At 45.7% G+C, this 24,097-nt stretch overlaps 1 protein-coding gene across 4 annotated transcripts in view; it reads left to right on the forward strand.

Moving 5' to 3' along the window:
• The window catches only part of SLC28A3 (solute carrier family 28 member 3), a 483,890-nt gene that overhangs the window by 298,985 nt on the left and 160,808 nt on the right, over positions 1-24,097 (forward strand). Inside the window, exon 1 of one of the 4 annotated variants that reach the window (XM_063913793.1) lies at positions 19,365-19,636. The exons of the other annotated variants lie outside the window; for them this stretch is intronic. The gene's annotated coding sequence lies outside the window, so the exon portion shown is untranslated. Of the gene's footprint in view, positions 1-19,364; positions 19,637-24,097 lie in introns of those variants that run through there. 4 annotated transcript variants of the gene reach the window in all.

Consider the following 24,097-nt stretch of genomic DNA (forward strand, 5'->3'; position numbering starts at 1 on the left):
CTGTTACTGTAGAAGTGTAGAGACTGAGTGGAGAGAGTTTACTAGTGAGGACAGTGCAGTTTACTTTATAATCCGTTCTCTGCCTGAAGAAAGCGATACACAGCACACAGTGACTCAGTCACATACCATATCTGTGTGCACTGCTCAGGCTCAGGCCAGTGTGCTGCATCATCTATTATCTATATATAATATTATATATATCTGTCTGACTGCTCAGCTCACACAGCTTATAATTGTGGGGGAGACTGGGGAGCACTACTGCAGTGCCAGTTATAGGTTATAGCAGGAGCCAGGAGTACATAATATATTATATAGTGAGTGACCACCAGACACACAGTGCAGTTTATTTAATATATCCGTTCTCTGCCTGAAAAAAGCGATACACACAGTGACTCAGTCAGTCACATACCATATCTGTGTGCACTGCTCAGGCTCAGGCCAGTGTGCTGCATCATCTATATAATATATTATATATCTGTCTGACTGCTCAGCTCACACAGCTTATAATTGTGGGGGAGACTGGGGAGCACTACTGCAGTGCCAGTTATAGGTTATAGCAGGAGCCAGGAGTACATAATATTATATTAAAATTAAACAGTGCACACTTTTGCTGCAGGAGTGCCACTGCCAGTGTGACTAGTGACCAGTGACCTGACCACCAGTATATATAATATTAGTAGTATACTATCTCTTTATCAACCAGTCTATATTAGCAGCAGACACAGTACAGTGCGGTAGTTCACGGCTGTGGCTACCTCTGTGTCGGCACTCGGCAGCCCGTCCATAATTGTATATACCACCTAACCGTGGTTTTTTTTTCTTTCTTTATACATACATACTAGTTACGAGTATACTATCTCTTTATCAACCAGTCTATATTAGCAGCAGACACAGTACAGTGCGGTAGTTCACGGCTGTGGCTACCTCTGTGTCGGCACTCGGCAGCCCGTCCATAATTGTATATACCACCTAACCGTGGTTTTTCTTTCTTTCTTTATACATACATACTAGTTACAAGTATACTATCTCTTTATCAACCAGTCTATATATTAGCAGCAGACACAGTACAGTGCGGTAGTTCACGGCTGTGGCTACCTCTGTGTCGGCACTCGGCAGCCCGTCCATAATTGTATATACCACCTAACCGTGGTTTTTTTTTCTTTCTTTATACATACATACTAGTTACGAGTATACTATCTCTTTATCAACCAGTCTATATTAGCAGCAGACACAGTACAGTGCGGTAGTTCACGGCTGTGGCTACCTCTGTGTCGGCACTCGGCAGCCCGTCCATAATTGTATATACCACCTAACCGTGGTTTTTTTTTCTTTCTTTATACATACATACTAGTTACGAGTATACTATCTCTTTATCAACCAGTCTATATATTAGCAGCAGACACAGTACAGTGCGGTAGTTCACGGCTGTGGCTACCTCTGTGTCGGCACTCGGCAGCCCGTCCATAATTGTATATACCACCTAACCGTGGTTTTTTTTTCTTTCTTTATACATACATACTAGTTACGAGTATACTATCTCTTTATCAACCAGTCTATATTAGCAGCAGACACAGTACAGTGCGGTAGTTCACGGCTGTGGCTACCTCTGTGTCGGCACTCGGCAGCCCGTCCATAATTGTATATACCACCTAACCGTGGTTTTTTTTTCTTTCTTTATACATACATACTAGTTACGAGTATACTATCTCTTTATCAACCAGTCTATATATTAGCAGCAGACACAGTACAGTGCGGTAGTTCACGGCTGTGGCTACCTCTGTGTCGGCACTCGGCAGCCCGTCCATAATTGTATATACCACCTAACCGTGTTTTTTTTTTCTTTCTTTATACATACATACTAGTTACGAGTATACTATCTCTTTATCAACCAGTCTATATATTAGCAGCAGACACAGTACAGTGCGGTAGTTCACGGCTGTGGCTACCTCTGTGTCGGCACTCGGCAGTCCGTCCATAATTGTATATACCACCTAACCGTGGTTTTTTTTTCTTTCTTTATACATACATACTAGTTACGAGTATACTATCTCTTTATCAACCAGTCTATATATTAGCAGCAGACACAGTACAGTGCGGTAGTTCACGGCTGTGGCTACCTCTGTGTCGGCACTCGGCAGCCCGTCCATAATTGTATATACCACCTAACCGTGGTTTTTTTTTCTTTCTTTATACATACATACTAGTTACGAGTATACTATCTCTTTATCAACCAGTCTATATATTAGCAGCAGACACAGTACAGTGCGGTAGTTCACGGCTGTGGCTACCTCTGTGTCGGCACTCGGCAGCCCGTCCATAATTGTATATACCACCTAACCGTGGTTTTTTTTTCTTTCTTTATACATACATACTAGTTACGAGTATACTATCTCTTTATCAACCAGTCTATATATTAGCAGCAGACACAGTACAGTGCGGTAGTTCACGGCTGTGGCTACCTCTGTGTCGGCACTCGGCAGCCCGTCCATAATTGTATACTAGTATCCAATCCATCCATCTCCATTGTTTACCTGAGGTGCCTTTTAGTTGTGCCTATTAAAATATGGAGAACAAAAATGTTGAGGTTCCAAAATTAGGGAAAGATCAAGATCCACTTCCACCTCGTGCTGAAGCTGCTGCCACTAGTCATGGCCGAGACGATGAAATGCCAGCAACGTCGTCTGCCAAGGCCGATGCCCAATGTCATAGTACAGAGCATGTCAAATCCAAAACACCAAATATCAGTAAAAAAAGGACTCCAAAACCTAAAATAAAATTGTCGGAGGAGAAGCGTAAACTTGCCAATATGCCATTTACCACACGGAGTGGCAAGGAACGGCTGAGGCCCTGGCCTATGTTCATGGCTAGTGGTTCAGCTTCACATGAGGATGGAAGCACTCAGCCTCTCGCTAGAAAAATGAAAAGACTCAAGCTGGCAAAAGCAGCACAGCAAAGAACTGTGCATTCTTCGAAATCCCAAATCCACAAGGAGAGTCCAATTGTGTCGGTTGCGATGCCTGACCTTCCCAACACTGGACGTGAAGAGCATGCGCCTTCCACCATTTGCACGCCCCCTGCAAGTGCTGGAAGGAGCACCCGCAGTCCAGTTCCTGATAGTCAGATTGAAGATGTCAGTGTTGAAGTACACCAGGATGAGGAGGATATGGGTGTTGCTGGCGCTGGGGAGGAAATTGACCAGGAGGATTCTGATGGTGAGGTGGTTTGTTTAAGTCAGGCACCCGGGGAGACACCTGTTGTCCGTGGGAGGAATATGGCCGTTGACATGCCAGGTGAAAATACCAAAAAAATCAGCTCTTCGGTGTGGAGGTATTTCACCAGAAATGCGGACAACAGGTGTCAAGCCGTGTGTTCCCTTTGTCAAGCTGTAATAAGTAGGGGTAAGGACGTTAACCACCTCGGAACATCCTCCCTTATACGTCACCTGCAGCGCATTCATAATAAGTCAGTGACAAGTTCAAAAACTTTGGGTGACAGCGGAAGCAGTCCACTGACCAGTAAATCCCTTCCTCTTGTAACCAAGCTCACGCAAACCACCCCACCAACTCCCTCAGTGTCAATTTCCTCCTTCCCCAGGAATGCCAATAGTCCTGCAGGCCATGTCACTGGCAATTCTGACGAGTCCTCTCCTGCCTGGGATTCCTCCGATGCATCCTTGCGTGTAACGCCTACTGCTGCTGGCGCTGCTGTTGTTGCCGCTGGGAGTCGATGGTCATCCCAGAGGGGAAGTCGTAAGCCCACTTGTACTACTTCCAGTAAGCAATTGACTGTTCAACAGTCCTTTGCGAGGAAGATGAAATATCACAGCAGTCATCCTACTGCAAAGCGGATAACTGAGTCCTTGACAACTATGTTGGTGTTAGACGTGCGTCCGGTATCCGCCGTTAGTTCACAGGGAACTAGACAATTTATTGAGGCAGTGTGCCCCCGTTACCAAATACCATCTAGGTTCCACTTCTCTAGGCAGGCGATACCGAGAATGTACACGGACGTCAGAAAAAGACTCACCAGTGTCCTAAAAAATGCAGTTGTACCCAATGTCCACTTAACCACGGACATGTGGACAAGTGGAGCAGGGCAGGGTCAGGACTATATGACTGTGACAGCCCACTGGGTAGATGTATGGACTCCCGCCGCAAGAACAGCAGCGGCGGCACCAGTAGCAGCATCTCGCAAACGCCAACTCTTTCCTAGGCAGGCTACGCTTTGTATCACCGCTTTCCAGAATACGCACACAGCTGAAAACCTCTTACGGCAACTGAGGAAGATCATCGCGGAATGGCTTACCCCAATTGGACTCTCCTGTGGATTTGTGGCATCGGACAACGCCAGCAATATTGTGTGTGCATTAAATATGGGCAAATTCCAGCACGTCCCATGTTTTGCACATACCTTGAATTTGGTGGTGCAGAATTATTTAAAAAACGACAGGGGCGTGCAAGAGATGCTGTCGGTGGCCAGAAAAATTGCGGGACACTTTCGGCGTACAGGCACCACGTACAGAAGACTGGAGCACCACCAAAAACTACTGAACCTGCCCTGCCATCATCTGAAGCAAGAAGTGGTAACGAGGTGGAATTCAACCCTCTATATGCTTCAGAGGTTGGAGGAGCAGCAAAAGGCCATTCAAGCCTATACAATTGAGCACGATATAGGAGGTGGAATGCACCTGTCTCAAGTGCAGTGGAGAATGATTTCAACGTTGTGCAAGGTTCTGATGCCCTTTGAACTTGCCACACGTGAAGTCAGTTCAGACACTGCCAGCCTGAGTCAGGTCATTCCCCTCATCAGGCTTTTGCAGAAGAAGCTGGAGGCATTGAAGAAGGAGCTAAAAGGGAGCGATTCCGCTAGGCATGTGGGACTTGTGGATGCAGCCCTTAATTCGCTTAACAAGGATTCACGGGTGGTCAATCTGTTGAAATCAGAGCACTACATTTTGGCCACCGTGCTCGATCCTAGATTTAAAGCCTACCTTGGATCTCTCTTTCCGGCAGACACAGGTCTGCTGGGGTTGAAAGACCTGCTGGTGACAAAATTGTCAAGTCAAGCGGAACGCGACCTGTCAACATCTCCTCCTTCACATTCTCCCGCAACTGGGGGTGCGAGGAAAAGGCTCAGAATTCCGAGCCCACCCGCTGGCGGTGATGCAGGGCAGTCTGGAGCGACTGCTGATGCTGACATCTGGTCCGGACTGAAGGACCTGACAACGATTACGGACATGTCGTCTACTGTCACTGCATATGATTCTCTCAACATTGATAGAATGGTGGAGGATTATATGAGTGACCGCATCCAAGTAGGCACGTCACACAGTCCGTACTTATACTGGCAGGAAAAAGAGGCAATTTGGAGGCCCTTGCACAAACTGGCTTTATTCTACCTAAGTTGCCCTCCCACAAGTGTGTACTCCGAAAGAGTGTTTAGTGCCGCCGCTCACCTTGTCAGCAATCGGCGTACGAGGTTACATCCAGAAAATGTGGAGAAGATGATGTTCATTAAAATGAATTATAATCAATTCCTCCGCGGAGACATTGACCAGCAGCAATTGCCTCCACAAAGTACACAGGGAGCTGAGATGGTGGATTCCAGTGGGGACGAATTGATAATCTGTGAGGAGGGGGATGTACACGGTGATATATCGGAGGGTGAAGATGAGGTGGACATCTTGCCTCTGTAGAGCCAGTTTGTGCAAGGAGAGATTAATTGCTTCTTTTTTGGGGGGGGTCCAAACCAACCCGTCATATCAGTCACAGTCGTGTGGCAGACCCTGTCACTGAAATGATGGGTTGGTTAAAGTGTGCATGTCCTGTTTTGTTTATACAACATAAGGGTGGGTGGGAGGGCCCAAGGACAATTCCATCTTGCACCTCTTTTTTCTTTTCTTTTTCTTTGCATCATGTGCTGATTGGGGAGGGTTTTTTGGAAGGGACATCCTGCGTGACACTGCAGTGCCACTCCTAGATGGGCCCGGTGTTTGTGTCGGCCACTAGGGTCGCTAATCTTACTCACACAGCTACCTCATTGCGCCTCTTTTTTTCTTTGCGTCATGTGCTGTTTGGGGAGGGTTTTTTGGAAGGGACATCCTGCGTGACACTGCAGTGACACTCCTAGATGGGCCCGGTGTTTGTGTCGGCCACTAGGGTCGCTAATCTTACTCACACAGCTACCTCATTGCGCCTCTTTTTTTCTTTGCGTCATGTGCTGTTTGGGGAGGGTTTTTTGGAAGGGCCATCCTGCGTGACACTGCAGTGCCACTCCTAGATGGGCCCGGTGTTTGTGTCGGCCACTAGGGTCGCTAATCTTACTCACACAGCTACCTCATTGCGCCTCTTTTTTTCTTTGCGTCATGTGCTGTTTGGGGAGGGTTTTTTGGAAGGGACATCCTGCGTGACACTGCAGTGCCACTCCTAGATGGGCCCGGTGTTTGTGTCGGCCACTAGGGTCGCTTATCTTACTCACACAGCGACCTCGGTGCAAATTTTAGGACTAAAAATAATATTGTGAGGTGTGAGGTATTCAGAATAGACTGAAAATGAGTGTAAATTATGGTTTTTGAGGTTAATAATACTTTGGGATCAAAATGACCCCCAAATTCTATGATTTAAGCTGTTTTTTAGTGTTTTTTGAAAAAAACACCCGAATCCAAAACACACCCGAATCCGACAAAAAAAATTCGGTGAGGTTTTGCCAAAACGCGTTCGAACCCAAAACACGGCCGCGGAACCGAACCCAAAACCAAAACACAAAACCCGAAAAATTTCAGGCGCTCATCTCTAGTTGTTTCACATGCAAATATAATGATGTTCCAGTGCTGTCAAGTTACTGTAATAAATAATGTTTCTGACAGTTTTTAGGCACACACCTACTGTTCAAAATACAATAACAAGGGGGGCCCCCAAAGAACTTGGACATAGCATCCGAATCCCCAGCATGCCAGTGGGGCTGCTCCGCAGTACACAGGTCAGCTGTAGTGATGCAAGCTTCAGGTCACTCATCTGTTTAAATGAGCTACAAATCACATTGTACTTTAGCAACCATAGCATCATACACTGTGCAGGAAGGACTTCCAGTGTCATACAGTTTAACTGTAGTGATAAAAAGTTCAGCTCTCTCACCTGGGTATAGAAGCTTTAATTTATATTGCAGCTGTTTCCACATTGTTAATCGTTTAAGAAAAGTTGCCAGTGAGGCTGCTACGGTTAATCAGCCATAGGGGTCAAAGGTTCTCATCACTCAGTTGTGAATAGAACTTCAATTTGCATAGCAACCACAGGATAGAAAATTGTGTATTAAAGAAAATTGCAACATATATGCTGTACAGTCATTAAAGTATCGAAGTGGGTTATTCAGAGTTGTTAGCAAACTATAAAAGCACACTAATGGGCAAAACTATGTTGCACTGTAAGTGGGGTAGATGTAACATGTGCAGAGAGAGTTAGATTTGGTTGGGGTGTGTTCAAACTGAAATTTAAATTGCAGTGTAAAAATAAAGCAGCCAGTATTTACCCTGCACAGAAACAAAATAACCCACCCAAATCTAAATCTCACTGCACATGTTACATCGGCCCCACCTGCAGTGCACACGGTTTTGCCCAATTGCTAACTTTTTTGGTTTGCAAACAACTCTGAATAACCCCCCAAAGTCGGCAACTAAATACCAGAGGCTAAGCTTCTGAACCTCTTCATAGTAATACACTGTAACATGCAGCAGGTTGCTCTTACATATAGATGTGTCCTCATACACTGTGGCCTCAGTCTCGCTGCCAAATATCCCCTCTGGGTCCAAACTTTATATAAGTGACGTTCAAAACACCAGATCCTAGTGTACATTTAAAAGCAATCTAATGAATATGTGGATCTAGGATCAGATTAAAACAGAAAATATTCACCTCTTCTACATACATACAAGGCGCCTTGTGTTACTGCCCATACCCAGGCCCGGCAACAGGGGGGGTCAAAGGGGACACCTGTGCCAGGCCCTGAGAGTCAGAGTTGCCCAGGAGCAGGGCCGGTGCTAGGGTATTCGGCGCCCTCCTGCAAACAATACATTTGTGTCCTCCCATGCGTAATAAAGGGACGGTGCGCGCCAATGGGGTGTGTTCTCACATGGAAGGGGCGTGGACACACAATAGTACCCTCAATTCAAATTACGCCACACACAGTTTATCACAATCTTATTCACATTATACCACATGTAGTGCCCCTGATTCATATTACACCAAATAGTAGTGCACCTAATTCACATTATGATATACAGTAGTGCTCCTTATACACAATACCCACAGTAGTGTCTCTAATATACACATACAGCCCGCAGTAGTAGTGCCACACAGAATGTCCACAGTAGTAATGCCACACAGAACGCCCACAGTAGTCGTGCCACACAGAAGGGTTAGGCTGCGGGGGGGGGGGGGGGGGGAGGGTTAGGCTACAGGGGGGAAGGGTTAGGCTGCGGGAGGGGAGGGTTAGGGTTAGGCTGCGGGGGTTAGGCTATGGGGTTAGGCTGCAGGGGAGGGTTAGGCTGCGGGGGGGGGGGTTAGGCTATGGGGAGGGGGGTTAGGGTTAGGCTGCAGGGGGGGAGGGTTAGGGTTAGGCTGCAGGGGGGGAGGGTTAGGGTTAGGCCACGGGGGAAGGGGGTTAGGGTTAGGCACCACTGGGAGCGGTTAGGGTTAGGCTGCAGGGGGGAGGGGGGGGGGTTAGGATTAGGCTGCGGGTAGGGTGTGTTAGGTAGTTACAGATGAAGGTTAGCTTGGGGTTTAGGGCCCTGTCAGGATTTAACCTCCGGGATGCTGTTGTTGGTATTTTGACAGCCGGCATCCCAGGCTCTGGGATATCGTATGTATTCCTACCAGATAACTGGAGTAGACATGTAATAATAAGTGTGTGTACCCAGATGACACAGAAGAAAATGGGAAAACACACAAGAGCAGAGAGAGGTGTGAATCCAGGATACAGGTGGCAAAAATAGCTGAAAATACAAAGTGAAAGTAAAGTCATGGCACTTACCATGTGATGTCATGTGACTTCTCTTGTGAGTGTAGGGGAATCTTTAGATATTGTTGTTAAATGGTCATCCGGCCATAAGCTTGTCAATTATACATGGAAAACCATATGAACCGCACTGCTGCGCTTCCATCGACACTCTCTGCTCTTTACCAGTGCCCACACCCGCAGCTGAACTGTGTGACATGTGGCTAGGGTTTAGGAGGGCTTCCTTAACTCAGCTGACTATACTGCAGCAGCGGCAGGTGCTCAAATACTCACTGCAGTGACCAGCGGCTCCACACACAGGTGCTGGCTGGCCAGTTTCCCCATATGTGGCCAGTTACACCGCAGTAGGAGCGGGCGCACTGCCGCTATGTTGCAGTGCAGTGACATAGCCATCTGTAGTGATCTATGAGCCTCAGCTCCTGGTTGAGTCCTGTGTGCTGAATCGGCACCTGGCTGTGTGGGGAACCCAGATGGCTCCCGCTGGTAACCACTGACTTATACTGTAACTGTACCATTTACCAGTACAGGTTTGTAAGACAGTGGGAGAGCACACAGGAGCACACTTGAACTTGTGGTCCATGTGTGGATATATACGAATCATTTTTTTGAGATTCTCCCTGAGTGGGGCTATTTTTCAGATTTTAATGATTAGACCCTCACGAATTAAGACTGAGGTCTCTTAAATTTTTAAAACTGTCTTACAAACCTGTAATGGTAAATGGTCTTAAGGACCTGAAGATTTCTATGATTGTCAATTTTGGATTGTTATAGCTGTATTGATCATCCCTCTGAAGAAGTCCGTTAAGGACGAAACGCGTCAGTGTGGAAGAGAGAAAATATACCCTTCATTTCATCATCTGACACTAATCATTGCCATGTGTTTGTGAAAGGGTCATCTCTTTGAGCAATATGTGCTTTTAATAAATTGATATTATTTATTCATTGATGTGGTCAATTGCATTGCTGGTTAAGCAAGGAAGTGATTATTAGCGCCATCTGATTCATTGTTTGGAGATATCTATCTATCTATATATATACACATATATAGATATAGATATATTGGGAATATCTATATATATATATATATAGCTATACAGTGTATATATATTTATGTATATATATATATATATATATATATATATATACACATCTATATATATATATATATATATATATATATATAAATAGTTTGCTTTGCAATAGCGTCACTCAGCTTCGATTTCTTTAAGAATGTAAGACACCATCACTCTGGATTATTTCAACGTTTCAGGATCTTTTATTGTGACCCTTTCGTCAGGATTCCTGACGAAAGTGTCTAAATAAATGATCCTGAAACGTTGAAATAATCCAGAAAGATGGTGTCTTAAATTCTTAAAGTAGTCGTCGCTGAGTGTCGCTATTGTGAACCATATTTGAATTATCCCTTAGAGGATTAGATGGCACCTGGATGGAACTATTAAATATAGCAGAAGAGTGCCGGTCTCTGGAATATATGTGTGTGTGTGTGTGTGTGTGTGTGTGTGTGTGTGTGTGTGTGTGTGTGTGTGTGTGTGTGTGTGTGTGTGTGTCAAGGAGGAAGGTGGGCTAGGGTGGTTGGGGGAGGGGGGGAGATATCAGTTTTCCCGGGCCCCAAGTATATTCTGTTGCAGGCCCTGCCCATACCATATTTGATTTGGTTTCCAAGATGTTTTGAAACCATGGAAAAAAATTCTGTTATATGTTTATTCTAGAGAAAATGAAGTTCCTGCCACTCAATACTGACCACTTAACCATTCTTCCTTAAATTGGACTGATGATGCGTGCGATTAGTAAAATATTTGTGCCTAGAAAGATTTTAAGACCTACAACACTTGTGGTATTTACTTGCTGAACTTACTATGAAAAGGTAAAAATTACATTTACTGCACAGTTTAAGACTAGTACAGTATATTATTCCTCTATTCCTCCATTCATCTGCGTTTGAAAGTAGCCATAATCACTGTTAGGGCTTATTTGCTCCAGTCCTGTATTTGGTGCAAGAATTCCAAGGTGCAGGCAGTGCAGCTGCTATGGGGCCCAGAGCTGAGAGGGGCCCACCTTCCCTGTCACAGTACATGTGTTATATACATTTTTTGCCATTGAGTGGTACGTAGGGGTCCTGTCAAACTTTTTCATTGGGGCCTGCAATATATCTAGGTATGCCCCTGGATCTGCTCATTGTAGTGTGGTATAAAATTCATTGTAGGGCATTTTAATGTTATATAATATGAACCGAGGCACTGTAATAAGGCACAATATGAACAGGGAGCACTATGTATAATAATGTGAATTGGTTGTACTGCAGCAAAATGTTTACCGGCAGCACTGAAATGTGACATACTGTACGGTAAACTTAAGCACTACTGCGATTCAAAAAAGAAACTAGGGCACTACTATGGAATATAACATTAAATAAGGCTCTACTATGGTTCAGAAAATGGACTAGGGCACTAGTATAGGGCATAAAATTAACAACTACTGCAGAGAAGTGTCTTTTTAGAAGCATTGGGACGGGGGCCCCTTCAAAATGTTGCTATGGGGCCCCACGAATTTCGCTCAGCTCACATCTCTCCCCCCGCTCATCACAGCGCGATGTGTGCTGAGCATGGCAGGCCAATCTAGCAACCAGCAATAGCAATGCGTGGGGCTGCGCATCGCTATCACTGTAGGGGGTAGACACGGAGCGATCAGGCTTAAAATCTAAGCAATCTAGTCAGATTGCTTAGATTTTAAGCAGCGATCGCTCCATGAGTACCCCCCTTTAAACAAAGCAAAAGAAGAAAAAAAAAAACGACTTTAAGACTAAAACTAAATTTAAAATACTTGACAAAATTAACAATGGAAGTAAGGTTTAACATTTTTAAAGAAAAATTATGTTTTCTAGTTATTTGCAGAAAATATATTTGATCTACTGTGAAGGAAATATCATTGTGTATTGCATGATAAGTCAGACTTTGTATGTAACACATTATTAGCCTTCTGAGCCTAGATTACTAAACATATATTTAAAGCTATGTAAACTTCTCATGGGAATTTTAGAAAATAGTCTTCAGCAAAATCCATTACAGTATCATGAAACTGTTTGCAAAAGTTGTGACTAAGACATTGACAAAAAATGAGATTAAAATGAAAAGTGATATTCACTGATTAAAACGAAGCAAAAGAAAATGACTAAAATGTGACTTTAAATTAATTACAATTTTAAATAAGCAACTAAGACTAAGATTAAGTTGAAATTCCTTGTCAAAATTAACACTAGATAGAAAAATATGTGCCCTTATTGTCTGCCGCACAAGCAAGGTGCTGAGAGAGGGTAGACAACATGTTCTGGTGTCTGTACCTGCTGGCATGTTTGCCCATTATTGAGGGCTTGATAGACTGAACTTTATAAAAATCACATTCATGAACAACATTTATCAGATGCTAATTGGAACGGATGGGAAATCTAGTCAGACAGTATTTACATCTGTCATTGTAAGTGGTCATTTTATGACCTCACTAATGTTACCTACAAGTGCATTACCAGAATACCTGTTGTGTGTGGATCCCTTTAATGTGCTATGGGGGTCATTCCGAGTTGTTCGCTCGTTGTCGATTCTCGCTATATTGCGATTAGTCGCTTACTGCGCATGCGCAAGGTTCGCAGAGCGCATGCGCTTAGTTATTTAACACAAAAGTTAGGTATTTTACTCACGGCATAACAAGGTTTTTTCATCGTTCTGGTGATCGGAGTGTGATTGACAGGAAGTGGGTGTTTCTGGGCGGAAACTGTCCGTTTTATGGGAGTGTGCGGAAAAACGCTGACGTTTCTGGGAAAAACGCGGGAGTGGCTGGAGAAACGGGGGAGTGTCTGGGCGAACGCTGGGTGTGTTTGTGACGTCAAACCAGGAACGAAACTGACTGAACTGATCGCAGTGTAGGAGTAAGTAAGTAGTAAGTAGTTCCTACTCAGAAACTGCTAAGAAATTTCTATTCGCAATTCTGCTAATCTTTCGTTCGCAATTCTGCTATGCTAAGATACACTCCCAGAGGGCGGCGGCCTAGCGTGTGCAATGCTGCTAAAAGCAGCTAGCGAGCGAACAACTCGGAATGAGGGACCATGAGTTCAGTCTAGGACGATACTCCCAACTATAAGCCTGTAATATCTCACAGACAGTATCATTGCCTGATGCCGCGTGCCATGCCAGGAAAGGAAAACTATGGCCCTCATTCCGAGTTGATCGCTCGCAAGGCGAATTTAGCAGAGTTGCTCACGCTAAGCCTACGCCTACTGGGAGTGTATCTTAGCTTCTTAAAATTGCGACCGATGTATTCGCAATATTGCGATTACAAACTACTTAGCAGTTTCAGAGTAGCTTCAGACTTACTCGGCATCTGCGTTCAGTTCAGTGCTTGTCGTTCCTGGTTTGACGTCATAAACACACCCAGTGTTCGCCCAGACACTCCCCCGTTTCTCCGGCCACTCCTGCGTTTTTTCCGGAAACGGTAGCGTTTTTATCCACACGCCCCGAAAACGCTGTGTTTCCGCCCAGTAACACCCATTTCCTGTCAATCACACTACGTTCGCCAGAGCGAAGAAAAAGCCGTGAGTAAAAATACTATCTTCATTGTAAAATTACTTGGCGCAGTCGCAGTGCGAATATTGCGCATGCGTACTAAGCGGAATTTCACTGCGATGCGAAGAAAATTACCGAGCGATCAACTCGGAATGAGGGCCTATATATTTTTATTTTTAACAAAGTAACTTTTGTTTCCTCATATTGTTAATTATACATTTGCCCAGTTGTGTTATTTTGTAACACATATTTGTTCTCGGCTTACCTCAGATAATCCCGAGCCAATATAAACAAGGAAGAGTAAATAAGTTTATATGTAGGTGTTGACAAGAACTACTGCAGAAAAGCAGTGTGTAATTAGGTTAACTGAGGGTGTGTGAGTAAAAACAAACTGCAATCGGGAATGGGCTTAATCACTGACTGGAAGGCAATAAATCACAGTAACACAACTACTCTGCTACATCAGATTAACCTTAGAACAAATTTCATCGAATGATACCAACATCTTCTATAGTTCTTGTGATCCTACAGTGACACATTCTGCAACCTTCCATGGGAGACTGCTGTTTCATTTCATAGTCATCATTCTGATTTACAGTGCTACAGAAGTATAGATACTGCAGGCGTATACTGTAATTCTTGGGTGGTCTTCTGTTTGCCGGTGGCCAGGCTCCCGACGACCAGCATACCGGCGCCGGGAGCCTGACACCCGGCATACCAACACTTTTTCTCCCTCTTGGGGGTCCACAACCGCCCTGGAAGGAGAATAGATAGGTGGCGCGCGTAGCGCGCCACCGTGTCTGCAGCGTGGCGAGCGCAGCGTGGCAAGCACATCGAGGCCGCAAGGGGCTCATTTGCGCTCGGCCAGCTGTCGGTATGCCGGAGGTCGTAATTACGGTGCCGGTATGCTGGTCCCCGGGAGCCCGGCCGCCCACATACCCTACTGCACCCATAATTCTTCACTAGCACTCTTACTTGAAGGTGGATTTGTAAGCATAGTGTATTACAACAAAAAAGTACAAGATGTGGGGTCCATACAGGGGCGGTGCTAGGGTGTTCGGCGCCCCCCTGCAAACTATAGATTTTCGCCCTCCTACAAAAAAGTCCTCTTAACATGTTTCTTTACAATGTTTTATATTTTGAAATGTAACGTGCAATATTTTGTAAAATTGATTATAAGGGGTACAATAATGTGTGTGAGGGTTAGGGAGGTACAGGGTTAGGGTTAGACTACATACCATACATGCGTTGGGATCCTGCACGTTGGGATGCTGCTGTCAGTATTCTGGCCGCAGCATCCCAAACGCTGGGATCCTGATACCATCCCATGAGGACATACACTTCTTGCACACACATATACATACACAGTTCCAGGGTGCAACCAGCAAGTCTGCTTTTCACACAGTTACAGTGACAAATGGGAGCCAAAATAACAATGAGGGTTAGCAGCACCTATTGGGTCCTGTACCAGGGGAGATGGGAACATGACAAGAAAAAGTAGTGAATGTGAAGTGGCAGCAAAACCAGCAGTGACTACACTACAGAGATTACTCTCTGCACACACTGCAACAGCATCTCCCGCCCCCACCTTCCGACACTCACCGCTCACCCTACACATTAACAGCACGGCAAGGGCAAAGGGGGAACGCAGGACTGTCTGCAGACAGCGCACCCTCTCCTCGTCCATGGTACGGGTAAGGGGAATCAGGCTATCGAGAGCTGCTGGGAGGAGCTTGCACCGCAGCAGATGGCCTGGGCACTCCGTGCTGTGATCCGTTCCTCTGAGGGGAGCGCAGCGGCACCCAGATGAGACAAAGAGATCTGTCTCACAAAATAAAATACAGCCGCGTAGTCATGGGCAGAGTGATTCACTGAACTGAGTTGAGACACATGACTCAGTTCAGTGAAGTGTCTCGAGTCAGTGTCTCGGCACATGAGTCATGGCTCATTTGTACTGGAATGTAGCGGTGAGGTTACTTTCGGTCAACCGCTGACCACAAAGTTCCCACCATTGGTTACAATGGAGCGCATAGGCGCTACATTGTAACACTGCCGTGTGCCGCCTGTCAGACAGTACAGGAGCACACAGCCGATCAGGAGGTTGCCACAACGTGGCGCTCCCTGATTGGCTGAAGAAACCCTCTTAGACATAAGTCAGAGGGGGTTTCTGGCATTCGGGGAAAGGGGTCCCATGTGAAAACATGGGGCCCCTTTCAGTTCGAGGTCGGGTGTCCGTTTTTTTATTTTGACAAGTACGTGGATTACAAATGGATTACAAGCAGAAGATCCTTCTACCATGGATTTTGTGAGTATAATTTTTTCAACAGGTACACCATGGATTCTACATGGAGAAGAGGACCGACCCTCGTGTGAACATAAGGTAAGTATGTGTATATGGTGGTGTGGATGTATGTATTAAAGTTATACTTTCAAGGTGTGTGTCTTATGTCTTTATTGGGGTATTTTTTTAGTAGTAGTACTACAGGTACCAGCGGGCCCGGTTTTCCGCCGCATGCTGGTACTTGTGGTTCTCCAAGTACCAGCTTGTGGGGGAGGCTTGCTGGGACTTGTAGTACTGCTACTAAAAACAATATTCAACACTTTCAACAAAGGCTATCAGCCCCCCATCCGCAGCCCTTGGATGGGGGGGACAGCCTTGGGCTTCACCCCTGGCCCTTGGGTGGCTGGAGGGGGGGACCCCTTGATTTAAGGGGTTCCCACTCCTCCAGGGTACCCCGGCCAGGGGTGACTAGTTGGGTATTTAATGCCACGGCCGCAGGGCGCTGTATAAAAGTGACCCCCGGCTGTGGCATTATCTGTCCTGCTAGTGGAGCCCGGTGCTGGTTTAAAAAATATGGGGGACCCCTACGCTTTTTGTCCCCCGTATTTTTGGAACCAGGACCAGGCGCAGAGCCCGGTGCTGGTTGCTTAAATATGGGGGAACCCCTGTCAATTTTTTCCCCATATTTTTGCAACCAGGACCGGCTGAAAGAGCCCGAGGCTGGTTTGACTTAGGAGGGGGGACCCCACGCATTTTTTTTTAACAAATTCAAACATTTCCCACCCCTTCCCACTGAAAAACATGCACGGATCTCATGGATCCGTGCATGCCTATCCAATCACGGTAAAAAAAAAAGCAGGTGGTTTTTTTTAGCACTTTTTCACGAATTGTATTTCAGCACGGCAGTGTTTGGCTATTGTCGGCAGTGTTTGTGATTTGCACTTTTTAGTCAATTCACGATTTCTACCAAATTGCAGGCGTATTTGACCGATGGTGTATTGATTCGTGATTTTTTCCTAGGACTTCCAAAATATTACGAATGCCCTCATCACTGCCGTGATTTTTGCTTAGTAAATTACCGAGATGACACTTTGAAGAAAAAACGGCATCTCGGTCAAAATCGGGAGCTTAGTAAATATACCCCATGGAGGGAGTTATTCAGCTGCAGTGATTGTGCAGTGCATCTGGGGGAGGCAGCTGCTTATGCACTGATTGTTAATAATATATTAACATAGATTCAGTGTGTTATGTTGATATATTATTAATAACCATTAATTGCATACTAGTTACAGAATATGCACATTACTTCTGGCTGAGGAGAGAAAGCTTAACAGCCATGAAACACATCATTCAGTCTGTAACTAAACCAAATAAAAACATTTTTTTTTACTTTGCATACTTTGCTAATTGGATGATTTTAGATGGGCTTTTTTTTAGGTGGGCTTGTATTTATTATATTATCCACTATCTAGCCTCCAGGGAGTTTGCCACCCACAATCACATTGAGCAGGAACAGTGAGTTGAGAACACTGTACCACAGGGGCTCCACCTCCTGCAGGTTTATGCTGCATGAATCAGATCCATCCACTGAGTCACTGAGTCTACACAGTGTGCAACTGTCTCAACTCACTGGCAGACTCAGGATGAATCATGGGGGGTCATTCCGAGTTGGTCGCTCGGTAAATTTCTTCGCATCGCAGCGATTTTCCGCTTAGTGCGCATGCGCAATGTCCGCACTGCGACTGCGCCAAGTAAATTTGCTATGCAGTTAGGAATTTTACTCACGTTTTTTTCTTCGTTCTGGTGATCGTAATGTGATTGACAGGAAGTGGGTGTTTCTGGGCGGAAACTGGCCGTTTTATGGGTGTGTGCGAAAAAACGCTACCGTTTCTGGGAAAAACGCGGGAGTGGCTGGAGAAACGGAGGAGTGTCTGGGCGAACGCTGGGTGTGTTTGTGACGTCAAACCAGGAACGACAAGCACTGAACTGATCGCAGATGCCGAGTAAGTCTCGAGTTACTCAGAAACTGCACAGAGATGTCTTATTGCAATATTGCGAATCTTTCGTTCGCAATTTTGATAAGCTAAGATTCACTCCCAGTAGGCGGTGGCTTAGCGTGTGCAATACTGCTAAAAGCAGCTTGCGAGCGAACAACTCGGAATGACCCCCATGATTCATGAAATGGATCAGGCACAGCAGCACAGCACTCACTGACTGGTGAGTCGTGACTGCTCCCTCCCCCCTCCCACTGGGTGTCACCTGGTATAGCCTCTGGCCAATCACAGCTAAAGACACTCAGCAGAACACACTGACTGAAGGACACACACTGAGCTTCCTCCCTCTGGCTGAGAGAGGCTACTGCTGCAGCTGTCTCCACTCATTAAACAGTGAGTGACTCGAATCATTCATACTTCCTGATGATTCGAGTCACTGTGTTGAGACAGTGAGTCAGTACTCAGTAGCCATCTCTACAGCCACGGCTTCCCTCCTCAGCAGAGCAGGGACGGCACCTTCCCGACCCGGCGCCGTCCTGCATTGCATACCCTCGCTGAGCGCTTCACGCCGGCTCTGGGTCCATACAAACCATGAGTGCATAAGTATACCAACTTTATCTGTTTAAAATGTTGATAGCAATCTATATAGAACTGAGTGATATTATAATGTTACCGTATATAACTTTTTAGGTGTTGTATTGTACATTACATCCGCTCCCCAGTGATTATGGTGGTCATTCCGACCCGATCGCTCGCTGCAGTTTGTCACAGCGCAGCGTTCGGGTTGGAACTGCGCATGCACCGGCACTGCAGTGCGCCGGCGCATGGCAGTCGTCGTTACCTAGCGATCACCTCTCAGACAGATGCGGTCGCTAGGCGGGAGGGGGCTGAACGGCGGCGTTAAGCCGCTGTTTAGGGGGAGCAGTCCGGCCAACGCAGGCAGGGCTGGCCCATTCGGGGGGTGGGCAGCGTTGGCTACGTGACGTCTCACGCAGCTGCTGCGTGACGTCTCACGCAGCTGCTGCGGCCAGCGGGAGCAACGAGTAACTCCCGGCCAGCCGCAGGAGCTGCGATGGCCGGGGGTTACTCCTCAAATGCAAAGGCATCACCTCTGTGCGATGCTTTTGTATTTGTGCGGGGAAGGGGGGGGGGGAGGCTCTGACATGCGGGGCGGACTAGCCCTGTGCTGGGCGTCCCCCCGCATGTCTAAGTTTACGATCGTAGCTGTGCTAAATTTAGCACAGCTACGATCAACTCGGAATGACCCCCCATGTTTGGCGACAGTAAGGCTGAACATACCACTTCACCAGGCCACACACATATGTGACCCAATTTGCTAGATCATGGATACACAGTGGTCTGAAAGACTGAACTGAGATTTTGTGCCAATTTAAAACAAAAATAATTATATTAAAATGTAAAAAAAAAAAAAAATTTAGAAAGGAATCTAAGAAAATGATGAAATAAAGCACTTTTCTCTGCTGCCTGCTCTCCTATCAACATTGTGAGATGGTGATAGCTAACAGAACGTGCTGTCATGATCTTACTTTAAAAAGTCTTATTCATACCTTGTATGGAGGAGTTAATTCCAGAGGTGGCTGACTAGGCTCTAACTGGCAATGCCTGGCGATACCTATCATCAGCAGGAGATGTGGTTAGTATGCCGGCAGTCAGAATCCTGGTGCCGGATTCCCGACACGTGGCCATAAAGGTGACGTTGGAACTCCAACAGCGGACAAAATGCCTACACCGGAATCCCGACACCCAGCATCTCGATTGTAAGTATGCCGCCCAATGTTAGTATTAACCTGCAGGGGGAGGGGTTAGGTTTAGCTTCTACCACGGAGGGTTAGGCTGGGCTGTTGGAATGGAGGGTTAGGTTTAGGGGGTTATTGGGGAAGGGTAATTATACTTACCTAGCCTCTGTCTGGATTCTCTCCATCTTCTGACCACCGGCACCCAGACCACTAGTAAAGCAGGGGGTTTCTTAAATAGGGAGCATATCAAATATGTAGAAATACTGTATATATATTATAATATATAATTTTACATCACCAGTGATCGGTAGATAGACAGATAGGTAGATTGATAGCAGATATATGGGTATAGGAGGTTCCCACCTGGCTGAAAAATTGCCACACACTGGTTTTCCATGTTGGTGAATTAAACCTCTTTTTTGATTGAAGTCTTGAGAAGAATATACCATATATTGAGATACTGTATACTGTTATTTTAATAAATGTGTTACATTGATCTTGTAGGGACATTCTTGTTGCCACCCTAGCCTAAACCCAACAAAACAAACGCAGAACACCCCAGCTCAATTAATAGACTACAAATTCTACTACATGTTATTTCACAAATAAACTGCAGATAAGCGAATCCATAGTTCCTTTGAGGGGTTTAGTATGAAATACCTACAATCAAAATCCCGACGGTCAAAATCCCGACAACAATTGACCGATGGTCAAAATCCCAACATGGTCAAAATAACGACAAGATCAAAATCCCGACATTTAAAACACCAACAAGGTCAAAATACCATAATTTAAAATGTCGACAGATTAAACCGTCGACAAGTTTTCATTGTTTTTTTGTGTGTATGTCGAGATAGGTCGACATGGACATCATATAAGTGTACTGCGTCCCCTCTCATGGCTCGCTGTGCTTTACCATTCCAGGTCCACTGGAATGGTAAAGTATGAACAAGTCAGTTTCAATTAAAATATCATGAAAAACTTGTGTCGACTTTTTGACCTGTCGACATTTAAAATGTTGGTATTTTGACCTTGTCGGTACTTTAAATGTCGGTATTTTGACCATGTCAGGATTATGACCTTTTCTGGATTGTGACCATCGGTCAATGGTTGTCGGGATTTTGATTGCAGGTAAATTGACTGCATCCCCTTTTGAGCATTGCTTTGTACAGAAACTTGCACCGTCAGGAAATGACCTGTCCCACAGTGAATATGTGTATAGATTTACTACACTGATCGGGTAAAAGTGACTATAGGAACTATCAGGGAAATGTGTCTATGGTCCTGATGCGGTTATATAGAATATTAATATCAAACCTGTAAACAAACAATTAGCCAGCTACAGTGACAGTATATAGGGGGTAATTCTGAGTTGATCGCAGCAGAAAGTATGTTAACAATTGGGCAAAACCATGTGCACTGCAGGGGGGGCAGATATAACATGTGCAGAGAGAGTTAGATTTGGGTGGGTTATATTGTTTCTGTGCAGGGTAAATACTGGCTGCTTTATTTTTACACTGTAATTTAGATTTCAGTTTGAATACACCCCACCCAAATCTAACTCTCTCTGCACATGTTATATCTGCCCTCCTGCAGTGCACATGGTTTTGGCCAACTGCTAACAAAATTGCTGCTGCGATCAACTCAGAATTAGGCCCCAAGGGGGTAATTCAGAGTTGATTGCAGCAGCAAATTTGTTAGCAGTTGGGCAAAACCATGGGGGTAATTCTGAGTTGATCGCAGCAGCAAGTTTGTTAGCAATTGGGCAAAACCATGTGCACTGCAGGGGGCGCAGATATAACATTTGCAGAGAGAGTTAGATTTGAGTGGGTTATTTTGTTTCTGTGCAGGGTAAATACTGGCTGCTTTATTTTTACACTGCAATTTAGATTTCAGATTGAACACACCCCACCCAAATCTAACTCTCTCTGCACATGTTATATCTGCCCTCCTGCAGTGCACATGGTTTTGCCCAACTGCTAAAAAAAATTCCTGCTGCGATCAACTTGGAATTACCCCCATAGTTTTACCCAACTGCTAACAAATTTGCTGCTGCGATCAACTCTGAATTAGGCCCATAGTTTTGTGTGGAGGACGGTGGTGGGCAGGTTTACTACCAATGCTAAAGCAAGTATCCATACGGCTTCATGCGCAACGCCAACTGTTTCTCCTTGCACACACATAACTGCCATCATAAGTATTGGCACTTACACTTACCCAAACTGGGTGCAGAAGATGCATCAGAATAAGGCATCCTATCGGAATACATACTAAATGCCAACGGTCGGGAGGTCGGAAGTCACATGACCGAATGTGGCATCCCAACACTGAAAATGCAGACATTAGAGGGTTAAGTCTTTTTAACCTCCCCTGTCCCCAAGGTATGGTGGCCAAGGCTATGGCTAACCTTTGGAGGAAAGGGGGGGATAGTGCTATCCCCCTTGTGCCTAACCCCCCCCCCCCTTCCCCCCCAAATTCCTAACCCTAACCCTCCACCGCGCCCGGTCCCTGAGTTTAAAATAGGCTCGCTGCTCAATATCATCTGAGGGTGTAAGCTTTTGTGACATTTTTCACTGCTGCCCACCTTATTTCTGTTAACTCAGCATGCAACAACTGTAGTTGGGTTTGCTGGCCTGTAACCAGATAAGCAAACACTTTCATCAGCTCCTCCGTGTGTTCCTGCTTTTCATACACAACCTAAGCAGTCTTAATTAAATGTCTATGGCAAGCCAGATTCCCAGCATACTACTTCTGCTGTTTCCCTTAACATTACATATCTTTCCCTGGGCTTCTAGTTCCATACACAGGAGTTAATAAACAATCTTTGTATTGTGCACAGCCTGCAATAAGACACATGTATAACATACCTCCCAACTGTCCCAATTTTCGCGGGACAGTCCCGTTTTTTGGGGACTGTCCCGCTGTCCCACCCGCGGGTCGCAGTGTCCCGCGGTGGGGGGGGGGGCAGTTGGGAGGCTTCTGTCACTCGCTACTCTGATTAGCAGAGCAGCGGTGAATAGACACTGTGCGCATGCGCACAGCGTCTATTCATTGGAGACAGGAGGAGAGGGGGCATGGCAGCGGCTCACGGAGCGCTGGGCATGCCCCCTCATTGCTGAAAACGGGGGCATGGCTCGCGATCATGGGCGTGGCTTGCTATCGCGGGCCTTCCCGTGAAGACATGCCCCTTTTCCATTAAGCCATGCCCCTTTCCGGGAGCGCGTGCGGATTCACTGCGCGTGTGTCCCTCTTAAGCTACGGGCAAAGTTGGGAGGTATGGTATAAGTATCCACTGACGTTTTATGATTCAGACTCACCAAGCCACTGTACAGCACGTAGCTTCCTGCAATGCGTCTCACTGCTGCAGAGGTTGGTGGATCTGGTTACAGTATCAGAGTTTTTGCTGCGGGTACCATCCAGAAATCGTGTCCCTGTTCGGGCCTGAAATGTGACAGAACCGTATAGACAGGGTAAATTCCAACTCACTTTATTTTCCACCACAGGCAGATTACACAGTTTCATGCAGGATTCGCAGGTCAGGTTTAGCAGGCAGTTTCAAACAGCAACAGAAGCCACAGCACAACAGGGTACAGTCTTCTCAATGAAGTTTGTACAAAGATCCAATGGTTCCGAATGTAGTGGATCATTAGATTGACAGTGTCTAGGTCGACAATGTTTAGATCGACAGTCACTAGGTCGACAGGGTCAGAAGGTCGACATGTTCTAGGTCGACAGGTCAAAAGGTCGGCATGAGTTTTTTATGTTTTTTTTGGTGTAGTTTTCTTCGTAGAGTGACTGGGAACCCCAGTTAGTGCACCGTGTCCCCTCGCCATGCTTCGGGCAAGGTGCCTCGCGGTGCTCGGCAGAGATTACCGTTCCAATCGTAGTCCACGTGGATCGTTAAGTATGAAAAAGTAAAAAAATATATATATTTTTTTTTAAACTCATGTCGACCTTTTGACCTGTCGACCTAGAACATGTCAACCTTCTGACCCTGTCGACCTAGTGATTGTCGACCTATAGTGGTCGACCTAAACATTGTCGCCCTAGACACTGTCGATCTTCAGACCGGATCTCCCCCAGACACCCCTCCTATTGCTTGGCCGACTACTTCAGCATCAGAAACAGTTTCCCAGTGTTTCTGCTGCTGCTTCTTTTACCAGGCTCACACAGGTGATTGTATCATGCCTGCTGCTCAGCTTTGCACACAGAGGGGGTAATTCCAAGTTGATCGCAGCAGGATATTTTTTAGCAGTTGGGCAAAACCATTTGCACTGCAGGGTGGGCAGATATAACATTTGCAGAGAGAGTTAGATTTGGGTGGGTTATTTTGTTTCTGTGCAGGGTAAATACTGGCTGCTTTATTTTTACACTGCAATTTAGATTGCAGATTGAACACACCACACCCAAATCTATCTCTCTCTGCACATGTTATATCTGCCCCCCCTGCAGTGCACATGGTTTTGCCCAACTGCTAAAAAA

This window comes from Pseudophryne corroboree, chromosome 1, assembly GCF_028390025.1.
Source record: "Pseudophryne corroboree isolate aPseCor3 chromosome 1, aPseCor3.hap2, whole genome shotgun sequence".
In the NCBI taxonomy this organism is placed as follows: Eukaryota; Metazoa; Chordata; class Amphibia; order Anura; family Myobatrachidae; genus Pseudophryne; species Pseudophryne corroboree.